The following is a 16828-nucleotide window of genomic DNA, read 5'->3' as shown; positions in this document are numbered from 1 at the left end:
AACACAGCACACCTGACCACAAAACATGCACTCTAGACCAGAGAGATGCTTTAGGGGCTAACTAGTTCACAAGAGTTACTTGTCACCTTTCTGTTTTCAAATTAGTCTTCCGAGTGAGTAAGCCCTCTGATCAATATGGACTGGCAGAACACTTGGGCTTAAACGTGTGAAAGATGTCAACGGAACAGCTCCCTAAAGCCCTCAAGAACAAGAATCAAATGACTTTACAGAACAGGCCTTAGATTAGAGAAGCTTTTTTGACTTTTCTGAAAGCTAGGCCATGGATTTTTTCAGGTACTCCTGGACCAAACTGATCATCTGCTTTTCTAAAATGCTATTTAGAACACAAACTTATTAGCAAAATGGGTCAAAGCATCTGAAATAAAGTCAAACATACAGTGATCCAGAATTTGATCACAATTCCAAGCAATTTCCAGCCCAGATGTTCCTCTTGTGTCGCTATAAAAACAAAGCTCTGTTTGTTTAAGCATCCTGACCAGCACAACACAACATTGACTTAACCAAAGGCATGACTTCGGGGCAGGACTATCAGATTGTCCAACCAACAGTAGATGGGGAAAATGTTGGGAAAGCCCATTTAAAAACTTACATTACACTACACTAACGCAGATGCACAAGTAAACTGTATCTGGAGAACAGTAAACTGGTTCAGCAAAAGGAGTCAGATATACTTTAAACTCGGCATATTCTCAAAGGTTGACTTGTGGTGATTTTAATGACAACAGAGTGTGTGACACACAGTTTACCGCAATCCCATCAAAAATGCAACAGATGCGACTGTTTTGGGCTAGGTGATGCATACTTTTTTTTTTTTTTTTTTTTTTAGTTGGAGTTGCAGTTTTTAATCTCTGTGGTTCTGTATGCGGCAAATCTGATAGATTGTAATATCAACATTAATTTCCCTGAGCTTCAGTTCTAATAATTAAAGTACAACACAGCAATGAATTTAGAGGGAAGTATACTACGTACGGATACGAGTACCAGTGAGCATGTGAGAATTAGTATCTGCGCATCTCCAAAAAAGTCCCAGAGATGTATAGTTGAGCCGAATGGGGAGAAGCTTACACATTTTCATTTAAGCATTTGGTAGAAGCTTTAATCCAAAGCGACTACTTCATTCAAGGTACACATTTACATTTGATCAGTCCTTGCCTTCCTGGGAATCGAACCAATGCCACTGCTATGCTCTACTGTTTGAATTACAGGAAAGCTTACCAAAGTTCAAACAAAGCATCTTCACATTTGTACAAGATGTTCATGATAGACACTACCTTAGTTTGAGCATTCCCATATTATCAAGAAATAGCTCATAAATCATTTGACAAAAATGGATAAGGCTACAAAAAAAGTAGTCACTTGGAAACTAATTTTAGAATGGCAATACAATCTATTTCCATATTTGCAAGTGTCTTGAAGCTGAAACTTGGCAACCCTCAATTTTGAAAAAATAAAAATAAAAATTCACAGCAAAAGTCCTAACAGGCGTTTTCAAATAGAGACCTGAAATAAATTTAAAAAAATAAAAATAAAAAACCTTCCAGATTTTCCAAATAATATTTCAACAATTTGCTTTGGATTCAGTACAGCAATGAATAAAAGCCAATTAACAACTAGTTTAAACAAATGAGAATTACATTGGAAACAACTAATAAAAGTAAATTAACAATCAGACTTTGTCTTCATAACATAAATGGGTCTGCATTCATAAAAATACAAAGCTGCTTCTAGATTTCAGGAAGGGAATCCCTTGCAAAGGGATCATAAAATTTGGGAGCCCTTGGCATTGAAAACTCCTGTCCTAAAGACCTTCCTAAAACTATCGTTTCAAAGCAAACCCCAACAAATCACATTCAAGGAATCCCACTGGAGCTCTTCAACAACTGTATTCATAAGATGCAAATGAAAATTCAAATAATAAAAAAAAAAGCTTGTTGACATATTTATCAGTATAAATCATTTCTCGCATCACACGCAATCCAGCCGCAATGTGATGCAAGCGTAATTGAGATGTAGTAAGTCAGCTGTGCTGTGATGTCACAAAAGTAGGTTGCTGAGGGGGAATTTCAGGACAGGCGTATTAGCATACCGTCACCAAACGGCACGCTATGCGCACACTCCTACACTGACAGGAATTTCAAAACCACTTCTGGGAGGTTGAGTTGAGTACAGTATCTAAAGCTTAATGGTTAATTCGCTAATTGGACCGTTGTCCTCACCAACGACCTACACAATGGCTAACTATTACTGTATATTACTCAGAAGAGAGATCTGCTGGGAATATGACCAAAATTTGCATACGGCCAGTTTCTGACACTAATGAGGCCAATTAGGCGGATGGCACCCATGGCAACAGGGTTGTAATTGGTTGGCTTGATGCATACGGGACGTATGGGTAACAGGATGTGGGTTGAGTCAATAATGTGTTTTGGAGCTGCCAGCGCATGATGCATTTGATGCCTTACCTTAATGCACCTCTGCAGATTCAGCGAGTACCTGAGGGTAAAGCAACCAGGATGAGACTGCGACAAAGCAGACTGGTAGTCGTACCTGCAAAGCCACAAGCGGAAGACCGTCCGGCACGTGCACATGTACGCACACAAAAACATTCACGATCATCTGCATACCGCACGACAGAAGGGACGAGATCACAGCTAATATCTCCGTCCCAGCGTCTGCGCGCACCTAGCCAGAAATGGCGTCTCCCGCTCACTGTACTGTTCAGCCACAACACTTAAAATCTCGGTCTTCATTAAACAAGACAACAGCTCATTGTGGCCGTTGCCATGACAACAGGCCCTTCTATTTTTAAGCCGTGCCACTAATCAATTCCTGTTCTGCTGTCGCCCGAGGGAGGGAGGGGCGGTTCAGGAGGAGGGTGGGGGCAGTAGCAGGGGGCAAAGGGGAGGAAGTGTGTGGGGGAGTGAGGCTGAAGACAAAGAGACCAAATAAAGACAGCAACAAGATCTTTAAGATACCGAAAGAGGTGGTAGACGCAACAGCGGTTAAAACAGCCTACAGTGAGGAAATGCGAAACCAGGTTTCCTCCTCGATTAGACCTGTGAGGAACAGTGCTAACCAGAGGCCCGTGCTAGTACGCAGGTACCAAAACCACACGGGGCTGCAAACACGAGGAGGAAATACTGAATGAAACTGAACTTTAAATTTCACTCGAACCTTAACACTCGGATCCAGACCACATGGACCGATAAGAATCGTCTCTTGGACAGGCCCCGGTTCCCTCTGCTGCTCTTCCTCAGAAATCCTCACATCCAAACTTCAGCTCAAATACGTAGAGGGATGAGAAAAACCCTCAACAGGAGGTTTTCTAACAGAGGCGGCGGCTGTAGAGAGACGAATGGAGAGGATCTGAATAAAGCTACAGACCTATTTATACAAGATACAGACAGACTTCAAGGTTAAGGAGGAACACAATCTAATGCTCTTGCCAGAAGAGAGAAGACGTGGAAAAATATCGGAAAAAAAGCAGCACTGGAGATGAATTGCTCTGATATCCCTAAGAAGCTAAACGAGAAATTGAAAGATGGCCACAAAATAATAACATAATTTAGTCAAAGCCACTATGAGAAAGAAACACACTGTCCTTGTTTTTATGCCAGTCAAGATCATTTTATTTAGATGAATGGGGCTAGTTGTTGCTATATGGTAATCACTTTAGTATAGGGACCAATTCTCACTGTTACCTAGTTAATTATTAGCATCTCTATTATTAACATACTGGCTGTTTATTAGTACTTATAAAGCACATATTCTGCGTGACCATATTCTACATCCCTAATCTTAACAACTACCACCTTACTAACTATTAATAAGCAGCAAATTAGAAGCTTATTGAGGCAAAAGTCGTAGGTAATGGTTTGTTAACAGCGAAAACTGAGCCTTAAAATAAAGTGTAATGTATATATATATATATATATAAAAAAAAAAAAAGAGCTTTTTAGCAGCTCGAGCTGGGTTTGGTGAACACAGGGATAAAACGTACCCCATGTGTACAATGAAGTATAACGCTGTATTTTTGATGTTGTGTGGGCCTATATTTCTGCTGGAGGTCCTGGACATCTTGTTTAGACACATGGCATCATGGATTCTATCAAATACCAACAGATAAAGAAATCAATAAGTGACTGACTCTGTTAGAAATCTTATAATGGGCCATATTTGGATCTTCCAACCGTACAATAATCCAAACACAATCCTCAAAAACAGCACAAAAAAGGGTCACTGGCCATAGCAGAAGCTTGGCTTTGTGCTCATTCCAGTCCTCTGACCTGAACCCTATAGAAAATGAGTGGGGTGAACTGAAGAGAAGCACCACCAACATGGAGCTGGGAATCTAAAGGGTCTGGAGTGATTCTGGATGAAGAATGGTCTCTGATCTCGTGTCAGGTGTTCTCTAACCTCATCAGGCATTATAGGAGAAAATTTAGAGCTGTTAAACTGTCAAATGGGGGTTTCAAAAAGTATTGAATAAAAGGGTGCCATTAATTGTGTTCTTATTATCCAATGAAAGTTTAGATTTTTGTGATTTTTTTAAATAAAAGATCAAAAGGATTAACAATGCAGATTAATTTTCACAGCCTTCTTTGATCATATTTACCAAGGGTGCCAATATTTTTGGCCATGCCTGTATATACATACACACACTTATTTATTTGCTATTTCTCAAGATTGCCAAGGGTCAATTTGCCAAAAAGTCAATTTTGTATAGACCCTTGGCTACAAAAAAAAAAGCTATTAAGGATGTCCACTGTTATTGCCCAGGAAAAAAAGATACTTTTCAATTAATACTCACTGAGACTCACTTCTGTGACAACATGCCCCAATAGTTGTTTCAATGGCCTATTAAAGGCTTGATAGCTACATAAAAATAAGACAGGTAAATGACAAATAAATTACACTGACAAGCTACGCAACATCGCGTTCATTATCGTAGGTGATACATCGCCGATAATGAACATGATATTGCTTAACTTGTGAGTGAACTATGGCTGTGTGTATTAAATGCCGCTCCATCTGAAAGCAGGTGATGGAGATTTACCACTAATCACAGAACTAGCTTTACTGACGAGATGCGCATGATCACTGCATTTGATTATTTGCACAGCCCTCATATGTTGCATCATAAAATTTTTTTTTAAAAAGGACTTCAGTCTCAAACCTTATAGTTACAGCTATAGCTATAGCCCTTGTGACATCCTCCTCATGTGACAATAAGCATTGGTCTCCAATGTACAGTTGATACAACAGAGTTGATACATACAGAGTCCACAAACTTATGCAACTGGAGAACACATGTTCTAAAATAAAGCCTGCATTATTGTGACTAAGGTGCATAATTATGCAAAGAAATATGAATCTTTCCAATAATCATATTTCAGAACAGAAGTCGTGCGGTATGGTTTGCCTGGTCGTGCTTTTAGGGGTATGAGCAATCCTTGTAGCATGCATAAATGCATAACATGTTTGTTTTAAGCAGTGCCGACTAAACTGATGTCATTCTCAGGGCGAATTAGTCTGCTGTTCCTTTAAAAAAAAAAATGAAAAAAGGAGTTACAATATCTTTTTTTTCACCCAGGGTACCCAGTGGAGTCAAAATGCGAGAGAGCCAGTCTAAGCCGGTTTGTAACCTCAGGGTATGGAATTATCTCTTAATATGTAGCCGTTAGTGGTCAGGACGTCACACGAACACAGAGAGAGAGGGAGAGAGAGAGAGAAAGAAAGAGAAAGACAGAATGAAAAAAAAAGACAAAAAGGAGGGGGCCAAAGGGGGCAGTAAGAGGAAAATGTACTTCTTACGAGACGCTGAATCTAAAACCTGGCACCTTGTCAAGACGGCTCATTGCGGAACTTCAGACCACAGGGTGGGGCATACGTTGTTTAAACAAAAAGAAAAAAGAAAAAAAAAAAAGAAAAAAAAACGGAGGAAAAATGCTGGAACGTGAGCCATCTGGAGAAAGCGAGGTAGCAAAAAGATTTTAAAATGTGGTTGAATTGGGAAGGAGGCAGGGAGGACAGTCAGGCGATAAAAAAAAAAAAAAAAACCTGCCGTATTCAAATCAATCATATGCAAAACACTTAAAAATAAATAAATAAACAAACACACAAATATCCCCTAACACACAATCCGAGCACACTACCTTTACACACACCGACATGACCAGTGCTTTATCAGGTTGAGATAAAATCTGCAGAGGCTCCCTTCTGACGCTCAAAGTAATGGGCACACAGACATACTCTGGGAAAACATGATTTCCACCAAGGAACCGGCGCTCTGGAAAAGCAGATAGGCTTGGAGAGATGGACTGCGCGGAGTGCACACAGGACCAAAACTTCAAGCAAAGCCAGATTTCTGCATTCGCACAAGCGCCATCCATACCGGCTGAAGAGAGATCACGCACCCCTTCCAACAGAATGACCCAAGAAACAAAGGCCTGCAGCTGAATGGAGGGATATGGAGAGGATGCTTAAATGTGCTAAGGTTCAATTTGTTAATCTGCTAAACACAGTAATAAGACAAAGAGGCATTTGTGCAGGGATTATGGGAATTGAATCTTGCAGTTGCGCATGTACAGAGAGTCAGCTATAATTCTTATCAAGGTTAACTACCACAGGTAGGCCAGCTTTCAGAGATTTCCTCAAAGGTACCAGCTGAATTATTTTTGTTTTCTGTTTATTTATACATTTTAGTTAGCCGTTTCAGATGAAGCTACTCTAAGGATCCAGCAATATCATGTCAAAAGCAAACTTTAACCCAGTAAAGGGGCCCAAGATGATATGAGAGAACAAACAAGTAAAACCAGGTCAGATCATGTGTTATTTAAGTATTATTTGTACTATTTTAGTATTTATTGTTAAAAGAAAATCAGTTTTCATTTTCATTTTAGTTTTCATTTTAGTAGGTTTTAGTCATTTTGTTGAGCTTTTCTCTTTTTTTTTTATTACTTTTAGGTTTTATAAATATTTCTATTTATCTTTATTTTTTCTTCAGATTTGGGCACATTAGTACTTTCAACTCTTTAATATTTTTTAAAATATTTATATATTTGTTTTTCAGCTTATTTTGATTAACAGAGTTACAGTTTTATTTTTAACTTAAGGGGAAGCAACCAGTTGCAGGTATCTGGCCCAGTGTTGTTATTGTTAAGTTTTCTCATATTACATTTCCAAATATAACTGACTTTTTGACTTTTTACAATGGACCCCAATTTAACCCTGGACATATTAAGTATTAAGGTGTTAATAGGTTATGAATAAAATGACGGTGAATACAAATGCTGACAATTTTTGGGTGAACTGTCCCGTTAAGAGGTTTGTTGCAACTGGACACTGGCGTTGGCTAATGTCACAATAATAAGAGAAGTTTATGACTGCATAGCCAAAACAAAAACATTTCTAAGACTACTTTAGCTTAAATAAATGATGCAACGCCATACACAATGTCAGGTCCATCAACTATAATAGACAAACTAGCCCCCGGGCCATGAAAACTAAGACGGTTCCAGAGAGAAATGCTTCGGATGGGTTCTGCTTGCTCTTTCATATTGCACTGAATTAAGTGTTCCATCAGTCCTTCGATCAACTCAACCCATCACACAGCTCTCTCGCTCCTGAAACGAGTGCAGCTGGAGAACCTCACGCTACAAAAGCCACCCATCTGGGGACTATACACCTATACCTCCCACTGTAATCATAAAACGGGTCTATGCGCTTCATATTCACTCACAGCTTCCGTCTCGCTACAATGTAATACATTGCGGAATGATGAAAACAGCTTGGCCTGAATCAATACTTCTGAATTTTTCAACCAGAGCCAATACCTGGACCCGCTGCAATTAATGCAGTCCACACCTCATCTTCAGAGAAATCCCACTTGAGAGACGTCGAGCAAATTAACAACAATCCGGAGCTCTCGTGATGGCCAAGACTCGTGAAGCTTGAAAAACTCATCTATTTCGCGATTGGGATGGTCAGACATCATCCACCGGGGAAAAGGAGAGAGAAAAAGAAAAAACGACAACATTCCTAAAGCTAAAAACATCTTCGTCTTCGGTCGGGCTTCTCGCTCTTCACATACACACATTCTTCAAGAATCAACGTAAGAGGCCCGTCATGTCGTTTCTTGCTGCTGTTTATCCAGCTAAAGCATCAGGGAGGCCCTCTAATTAAACTTCACAGGAAGCCATTCATCTGGGCTGATTGTTTCTGCGTGGGGTTTAATAAGCCTTGCATGAGGCCTGCAGAACGCAGCCTCCCCATTCAGGTGTTAACAAGACCGGCACACCAACATACATGCAACGCATTACAGTCGTCTAAAACATTCCCTCTCGCTACCTGCTCACTGTGCCCACCTAAGATCTCACAACTAAAATGGTGGAGAATAATTAATCAGCAACTGACAGAGCTGAGCGGAAAAAGCTGAGGAGTCAAAGGTCCCTGTGCAACTGAAGACCACCAGAGGGATTCAGATACCTCTAAAACAGTGAGGAAAATGAAACAGAGGCTGACATCTAGCCCAGATTGCTTTACAAATCAGTTATTTATTTCAGCTTAGCCGTACGCAATTCTTCACTGCTACGAGGAAAAATCAGATCTATAAACCAGACCGCATCGAAGCAGATTCGTCCTTTTTCAAGTTGTTCTAATTTGAAATGGATTTTGTAAAGATTTAAAGAGACATCACTTACTCACCCTCTTGCCATTCTGAACCATAATTTACTATTATTTATGTACTATTATAGTATGTATTCAGTTTTCATTGAATTTTTTTTTATGTCAATCAACTTTATTTTATTGCAATTACCTCAGTTATTTCAATCAACATTTCAAATTTTAACTCATCTAATATTTATAGTTTATTTCAGCTGCATTTTAATGAATGAAAACAATGTTTCATGGTTTTAAATGATGATAACAACACTATCCATTCTAAATGATTTCCTTTCTTCTGTGGAACACAAAAGAAGATAGTTTGCAGAATGCTGAAGTGTTTTTTCCACACGGTAAAAGATGTTGTTTTGGACCCCATTGACTTTCATCTCCAAAATATCTTCTTTTGTGTTCTGCTGAAAAAAAGAAACAGGTTTGGAACGACACAAGGGTGAGTATGTAAATTTTTTAACTTAACCCTTTATAAAACAATTCCTACTGTATACTACTGAATACTGACACAGATTGGCATCAGGCCCAAAAACAGTTTGACATACTTTTCTTTTTATTTGCACTTCTTTCACTGATCTAGATTTATCACTTCACATTCATTAACATCATCCATATCAATTAGTAGCATATAAGCAACCGACAAGACTTCTCACCCTCAAAGAATTTTTGCTTGGGAAATTTTTTAAAATAAATGTAATGTTTCTGATTAAGGGGTAATTATCCTGATTTCTTTCTTTTCACAACATTCAGGCATTCAGGTCTCAATTTTACATAACTAAGGGTCATGAAATGAGCACTGATTTTGAGTAGGAATCAATCAGACCTTATCATAGTCAATAAAAACGGAAGACTTGATACAGGCTGACAATAACTAGTATGAACACCACTTGATTACAAATTCTCTCTATAAGGAAACGCTTGGAAACTTTAGTTGAAATACTGAATTAAAAATGAAAACAGCTAAATGATAAACTGCAGCGTACATGATTAATTATTAAAAACGTATGGTAGGCTATATGGGATTAAGATTTGCAACCCTAAACTAAACTTCAAACCGCAAATCGACTACAATCAAAAACATTCCTGAGTATATGACAGACTAATTTCTCTATGATGTCAATGGGAAGGTCTGAGGTAATGATGTTGTCCATTACACTGCTTTATACAGCCAAAAGACATGTGCTCATATTGTTTCCTAGACCAATAAGCCTTATCTGGGGAAAGGGCGAGCAGCAGCCCCTAGCTTACCCAAGAGCCAATGAATCAAACCCTTTTGGACCTGACACTTCGGTCCTGAGGGTCTTTTTTAAACCCACTATCACACAAAACCAAAAAACTACCGGACGTGACCATTTCCCTCTCATTCTAACCGGCTTTAAAACAACACTAACGACACTGAAGGTGCGTTGAAGGGTAGGAGATCAATGGGAGGACATCTGAGTGTCAATGCCCCGCTCTCGGCTCTCAGGATTGTCGCAGTGAGGGTTCGTTTTACAAAACTAGCACAACTTGGGTCCACATCATCATATTGCACTGCCGTAAATCTCATGGCACATGTTTACTGAGCAAGTCGTTTTGTTGTGTCTACTCAATACTTCTGCCAAAGGGGCACTGCTAATTCTAAACACTACCTTTTCTGACCATTCAGCAGTCCTGAAACCAAGCCAAGTCAAGTACTCTTTCTGATCCAAGAGTCAATATCCAGTCCTAAATGTGATTTCCCTCTCAAATGTCTTCTTCAATGGCATGGTCTCGTCTTCTAAATGAACCCATGATTGAATACAGGTTGAGTTAAGTGCCAAGTCAAAATATGGTCTAACGTAGAATCACCTGAACATAGATAGTTTTTAGATTGTGAATAGTAATTCTGCACTTACAAATGCGTATAAAAAGGAATAGTTCACCCAAATATTACATTCTGTCATCATTTACTCACCCTCATGTGACTTTCGTTCTTATACAGAACACAAAAGAAGATATTTCAAAGAATGTTAACATTGTTTTGGACCCCACTGACTCATAAAGGTGAGCAAATAAAAACAAAAATTATTTTGGGTGAACTATCCACAGCACAAGGCTTAAGCCCTCAATGGTGAACCACTTGAAAATATACATTAGGCTTATATTTAAAGTGAAAATCCATGCATTCATCATGGGAATGTCAATGTTGTGCTGAAGCACCACTACTAACATAAGATCTGGTGTGCAGCAGGTTTAGGTAGAACAGGTACTTGAACAGGTACCTCTAAACCATGACAGATCTATGATGAAATCTACATTGATAACTTGAGCTTAGAGTCTTTGCTCATCTCAGTGTGTTCCGTCTTATCACCTGGCACCGCACTTCACAGGTTTCGTGGGCTTAACAAAACCAGACAGTCACTAGCAATAAGGTGCCCGTGCACCATGGAAATTAAAGAGAACAAACTGCATAAAATCCTTTCACAGGCGATGGCCATAAGCTCGGGTGCACCGACTAAAGTGATGAATAGCCCAAAAAAAGGTAGAAAAATAAATACCACGCTGCCAAGTATCTTCCGCCTGAGGGGGAGGAGGGGGAACAGTCCAGTCCACACAAAATGCCTTTGAGCAAAACAGTCAATAAGAACATTGTTTGGACCCCTCTTGAGGATGTAATACTAGTGGGGCGCCCCTCACAGTATGCAGCAGCCTTTTTCAAAATTAGCAGAAAACTCTCCAATTGGCTCTTATTAGATGTGCTACTTGCTAACAAAAATATTTTGTCTTCACAGTTCTGTTGTTTACACAGATTACTTACATCAGACATTAGTATGATTTCACCAGTGTAATTCCTAGATAAGTACATGTTCGGTGACTTCTATGAAGACCTTTCTCTCTGCACAATAAGTATAAATGACTTTAATAACAGTGGGTGGAGAGCTTTTTCTCTGTGACTTGTCAAAGTGGGAAACTTTTATATGCTATAAAAATATCTAGGGAGTACATAAGTCTGTTAGTTTCTTGAATAATTCCTTGAACTTAAAAGGTGTAGTCAGTAAGTTTGTGTTTACATTCAGCTGGCTCCTGTTAAGTGGTTTTAAACTTCATGCTGACACCTATTTGCAAGGGTGCAAATAGGATGTTCATACCTAAGCTGTTGGTTTTTCCTTTTAATTTGTTCGTTTTTGTGTCTTTCTTGAATTAAACTCATTCGGTTTGCTATGTTAAGTCTAGTAGTGTAGTAGTCACTTTTGTAGAAGCCTTGGTTCCAAAAATATTTTTCCCCATTGGGTTTTTTTAAAGTCTTTGTTAAAAAGTAAAACTCCATGAATCAAACTAAATACCAACAGTGTGAATAAAAATACCACAAACTTTCATTTGAAGCAAAATAGTATTAGAAAAATCAAACCAAACGTCTGTGCACTCAACAACTTCGAGCAAGGGAAAGGACTACAATCCTATGGTGAATCATTGCAAATGGCAATAAAAAAAAAAAGGAAAAATAAACTATTAATTTAAAGCGGTTTTGTGTATAAAGAAACAACATATTCTACATGTATTGCAAAACATGAATATATACAGAAATATTTAGGTAGTTCGGGAGCACAGGTGCTAAAGTGTTCTTTTAGTGTGATTCGCTTGGTTTGATTATTCGATTGATTGATTTCTTTGCAGAATGATGGGTAATGTAGTTTTTTACTGAGAAATATGCTGTCAAATATGGTTATTTAAAATAAGTTGAAATAATGCAGAGTGATGGGATAAGCATAACACTGATTAACAATCTTGTAGTTCACGTTAGGTCTGTCTTTAAATAGGTTTATGTTATTATTAAAAATCAATTCCCCAATTAAAAAAAGAACCTGAACTTTTACTTTTGGAACAGGACTCTACTGCATGACATGGCAAGTCATGTGATCTCAACATGGCAGCACCCATGAGCGGGTGACCCACTTGATTTAGCGCAGTTAATTGCTTAAACTGTAAAACTTTTTCTAAAATGAGCAAAAAATTACTGAGTGCATGTAGAAAAAAAAAACTTTGGATAGTAGCAAAATAAGAATTTGCCTATATAGTGGAACTATCTGTTAAGTGCATTTTTACTTTAAAATGATGCAGAAAAAGTAAGTCTTCACAAACAAACTACTGTCATCTAGTTACTAAATGCATAGGGAAAATTCTTGTGAGGTCAAACTGTGCAAATCAGACAGCTAGAGTAAGCCTCTGACTATATAAAGCCTATAAAGTAAACCCAGTCTCACTTTGGACGTGTCTGCAGAGAACGAATAACAGAGAGCATATATCATTGATCAGAGTTTCTTTCTAAACGTCATCTCCCCCGATTATCAGTGACTCCCTGTTGGCTTCGATCAATACCTGCATTCACGCTGGAATTAGATTTCACTCTTACGTCTGTCAAGTGTTGGGCAGCCATTTGCGTGCATATGGAGCAAGTTGAGAGAACGTCCTCACTTACGTAAATGGCTGATGCATTTTCGACATCTTTTTTTTCTAATTGTACAAGCTCACCGTACACCATCCGTGTGCCCTCGGCACAGTAGAGAGAAAGCCCGCTCCCCCGAACAGCCCCAAAACACTCACTAAACAGTCCGTTTGAGCGGATATCGTCGGAATACGAGCGTTTTAGTTTATTTTGATGGCGTTGCATGTGTGTACATGTTGGGCTTTTTCATTGTGTCTGAGCTGCTACTGCACTACTGTAGCCACAGCCGGGAGGACGCGAGGCTTTCTCCGCCAATCTGGGTTAACCCCTAGAGACACCAGATGAAACAATGAAAGCCGTTTCACATATAAAATGCTGCTTCGGCCAGTAAACTTGTCAAAGTTGCCTGCTAAATATGACGGGCTTTTCGCGGAATCGCTTGAAATAGCCGCTCGATGTGCGATACGCCACGGCGCAATCCCGAGCTCATTTTAATAGTATTAGCCAGCCACTTTGAACTGCTGCTGCGTGTTAGAGGCGCTTTGCTTTCCACGCAAAATCCGCTATGCTATTGTCTGGCTGCTCGGCAGGCTCCCTCAAAATCCTTTTTAACCGTTTAGCCCATTCATTTACAGCAAACGACGGCCGAATCGCATGCGGATACGATTATAAACCATATCGCTCCCAAATTCCCCAATCCGATCCGAAACCGGCTAGGCCGCGCGTGGATCCCCGGACTCACCTGACTCGCCTTTACCCTTCAGGTTCCTCTGGCTCCGGGTTCGCTCTCCGATCCTGAAGCGCTGCTGTAGCTCTTCACGACCAGTCCCCGGCACCGGCAGGCAACACAAAAGCGCTGATTGGGCCTCGGCGAGCGCTCATCCCCTTGGTCTCTGCCCAGACAGACGGGTTATTGGTCGGCGGCTGTGTCGGAGACGCGCCCCTATTAAGGTGTATGTTGTTGTCTGTGTCTGGAGGGGAGGGGACAAGAAGCTCTGAAATGATGGGAACTAAATGGGTTGTTATGCGCGTCGTGTCGGCAGCACAAGGCGAGCTTACTACACTGACAGATAAATTGTGGACAGCCATATTAACTCCCTCTTCTTTCCGATCGACTGGAGCATTTTGAGGAACATTGTGGTGTGAAACCGACGCGATTCCATACAACATTTGGACATTCTTCCAGCCGTTTTCAAAACTTGCAGACGAACAAAACAGGCTGTACTTTTTCGCAATGATCAGTTTTAGAGGGTTGATTTTAGGCCGCATATGTGGATTGGAGTGATTCGCACGAAATTTGATTTGCCATTGTCTGAAGCACCAAGGGTTAGAAAATGATTTTTAATAGTAACGAAACCATGTTCATTTCTGTTTATGTTGCAGGGACTCGAATATATGAGCATGCTTTATTTCTACTCGAATGCAGATAAATAATAAATCAATAATAAAATGAGTTTATAATTTTTTGAACGTATTTTTGATTACAGTGCGTGTGCTCTGTATAATAATAGCCTACATGTATTTATACATATGAATTTATTTTAAGATATTGCAAGAAAACGAAATACATTTTATGCAAAATAATTTTATTATTCGTTGTTTTGATATGTAAATCAGGGGCAAGCTAAATTATCTTTCAAGTGCGTTTTTACTTCAAATGCTACATTTTTTTTTTTTTTTTTTACATGACATCCAGGAAATTATCACAACTTGTGCCAAAAAGGGGAAAGAAAAGCTACTGTCATCTAGACACTAAATGCATGTGATTTAAAAAAAAAAAATCATTGTAGATTGTGGTTGTTAAAGTGTGTGTGTTTATGTATATATATATATATATATATATATATATATATTATTATTATTTTTTTTTATTATTTATAGATTTATTTTTATTTTTTTGCCATGTTGCACTTACAAAGAAACAATAATAAATATCTCTGCATCAACAATTATGCATATGACTACAGGGATAGTCCTTTAGAGCAAGTCCCGTGCTCAAGTGTACAATAGTAATTGTTCTTCAACGTTTTTTTTTTTTTTTTTTTTTACAGTGTCACACCAAGCACAACTTGTCGGCATGTTTCCAGAAAGACGAGTTAAATGTCAATGCAATGCAATGGCCTACTTGTGTTGTTTTTATAGGAAACATTTTTGCATACAAAACATCCATTATTTTGATAACAGCACAATGGACATCAAATAAAAAAAAATGTAGATTTCTAAATGTAAAATCTTCAATATTATATGACTTTTATTGCTAATGTCACCTCTAAGATTCACTTTAAAACAAACTATTATTGATGTAGTATATTAATATAAATATAACAGTTAGAACTATGCCATGTGCCATAGACTGTCATGCTTTCAAAAAAAACAATTTTGTCAAACATTTGTGGTATGACACAGACTGATTTAGCAGTCTCTGTCACCAAATGACAAACACCCGAGAAAAGTGACATCCATTGGAACTGACACTGATCTCAAGCAGATATCAACAGCAACTTCCCAATAGTTTTCTGCAGCAAGATGTCCATAATTTGCAGTGCCCGTGAGAGATGCTGAAATCTTTTTTCTTTGTTTGCTCTCATTCATTCTTATAATCGACATACTGATGGGGCAGTAGCACACACTGACTGAACAATACGATTCTCTTGACCTACTTACACATGCATGCATTGTTACAGCCAGAATACTAAGAGTGCAACAAAGGTGTGAAACTCTGTAACTAAAGGTTCACGAAAAAAATAAAAATAAAAGTGTCTTATCGTTTGCATATACAGTAAAACCAGATCCCGTAAAATCATCGTTACATGCAGCGGTTTTTTTTCCATCCGGGTATTGTTTACACTCACTGTTATGATACTGTATCTCGCTCGTCATATACTGTAGCGGATATATGGGACCGCAGCGGCTTTGTCCCGTCAGTCGCGCAGAAGCAGCTCTCTGGTTAACTGGAGCTGTCTTTGTGTTATAAGCAGGGAAGATTAGTGACAAATCGCAACATTTGTCCACCGTAAACCCGCATAGCTTTTTAACCGAAGGTGGATATGTAGGCTATTGATGGTCACATAGAACTCTTTTTATTGTTTGTCAACACTGAGGCTGAGACCTCTAGCGGCGGTTTGTGCTGTTTACGGCAGATTTACAACGCACGAGCTGAGTGAGTCACTGCAATATGGAGTACATTAATAACTCACTACTGTCTACACCTACAAGGGTCTGAGTTACTCCATGTCGCATCTTAGCACTGAACTGAAAGGTTTACTTCATTAAATACACGAAATACCATAAGAATATTGTATAGTTCATATATAATTACAAGCTTAAAAGGGTTGGTTCATCCCAAAATTAAAATTCTGTTATCATTTAGGCTACTCACGATTTATGACTTCCTTTGCTCTGTGGAAACACAAAAGAAGACATTCTGAATAATCTCTTAATGCTTTTTGTCCATCCAATGAAAATCCATGGGGTCCAATGTTGTTTTGGACCCCTTTGACCTTCAGAAAGTCAAACAGGTTTGAAATTATAAGAGTAAATGATAACAGAGTTAACATTTTAGTGAACTATCACTTTAAATTTAGAGCACTTAGCATTCACCCTTATGAACAATTAAGAATTTCCCTTGTCCAAAAAAGAAAAAGAAAAAAAAAAGTAGATTTCAATAGGATTTCTATGAGTCATATGTTCAAAATAACCAAGAATCAAAGGAAGTTCCTTATCTTT

General features: G+C 38.8%; 1 protein-coding gene across 5 annotated transcripts in view; it reads right to left on the bottom strand.

The window, feature by feature from the left end:
- gatad2b (GATA zinc finger domain containing 2B) overlaps nt 1-14818 on the bottom strand; it is a 39310-nt gene extending 24492 nt beyond the window's left edge. Inside the window, exons 1-2 of one of the 5 annotated variants that reach the window (XM_058753261.1) lie at nt 13845-14817; nt 3196-3362 (exon numbers count right to left, since the gene is read on the bottom strand). The gene's annotated coding sequence lies outside the window, so the exon portion shown is untranslated. Of the gene's footprint in view, nt 1-3195; nt 3363-13035; nt 13057-13844 lie in introns of those variants that run through there. The other 4 variants (XM_058753258.1, XM_058753260.1, XM_058753259.1 and 1 more) reach the window with 4 other exon arrangements.
- Between the last annotated feature and the right edge of the window lie 2010 nt (nt 14819-16828).

Source organism: Onychostoma macrolepis, chromosome 19, assembly GCF_012432095.1.
Source record: "Onychostoma macrolepis isolate SWU-2019 chromosome 19, ASM1243209v1, whole genome shotgun sequence".
NCBI classification, from domain to species: domain Eukaryota; kingdom Metazoa; phylum Chordata; class Actinopteri; order Cypriniformes; family Cyprinidae; genus Onychostoma; species Onychostoma macrolepis.
The sequence above is the reverse complement of the archived record's forward strand: the minus strand, read 5'-3'. Positions and strand labels throughout refer to the sequence as shown.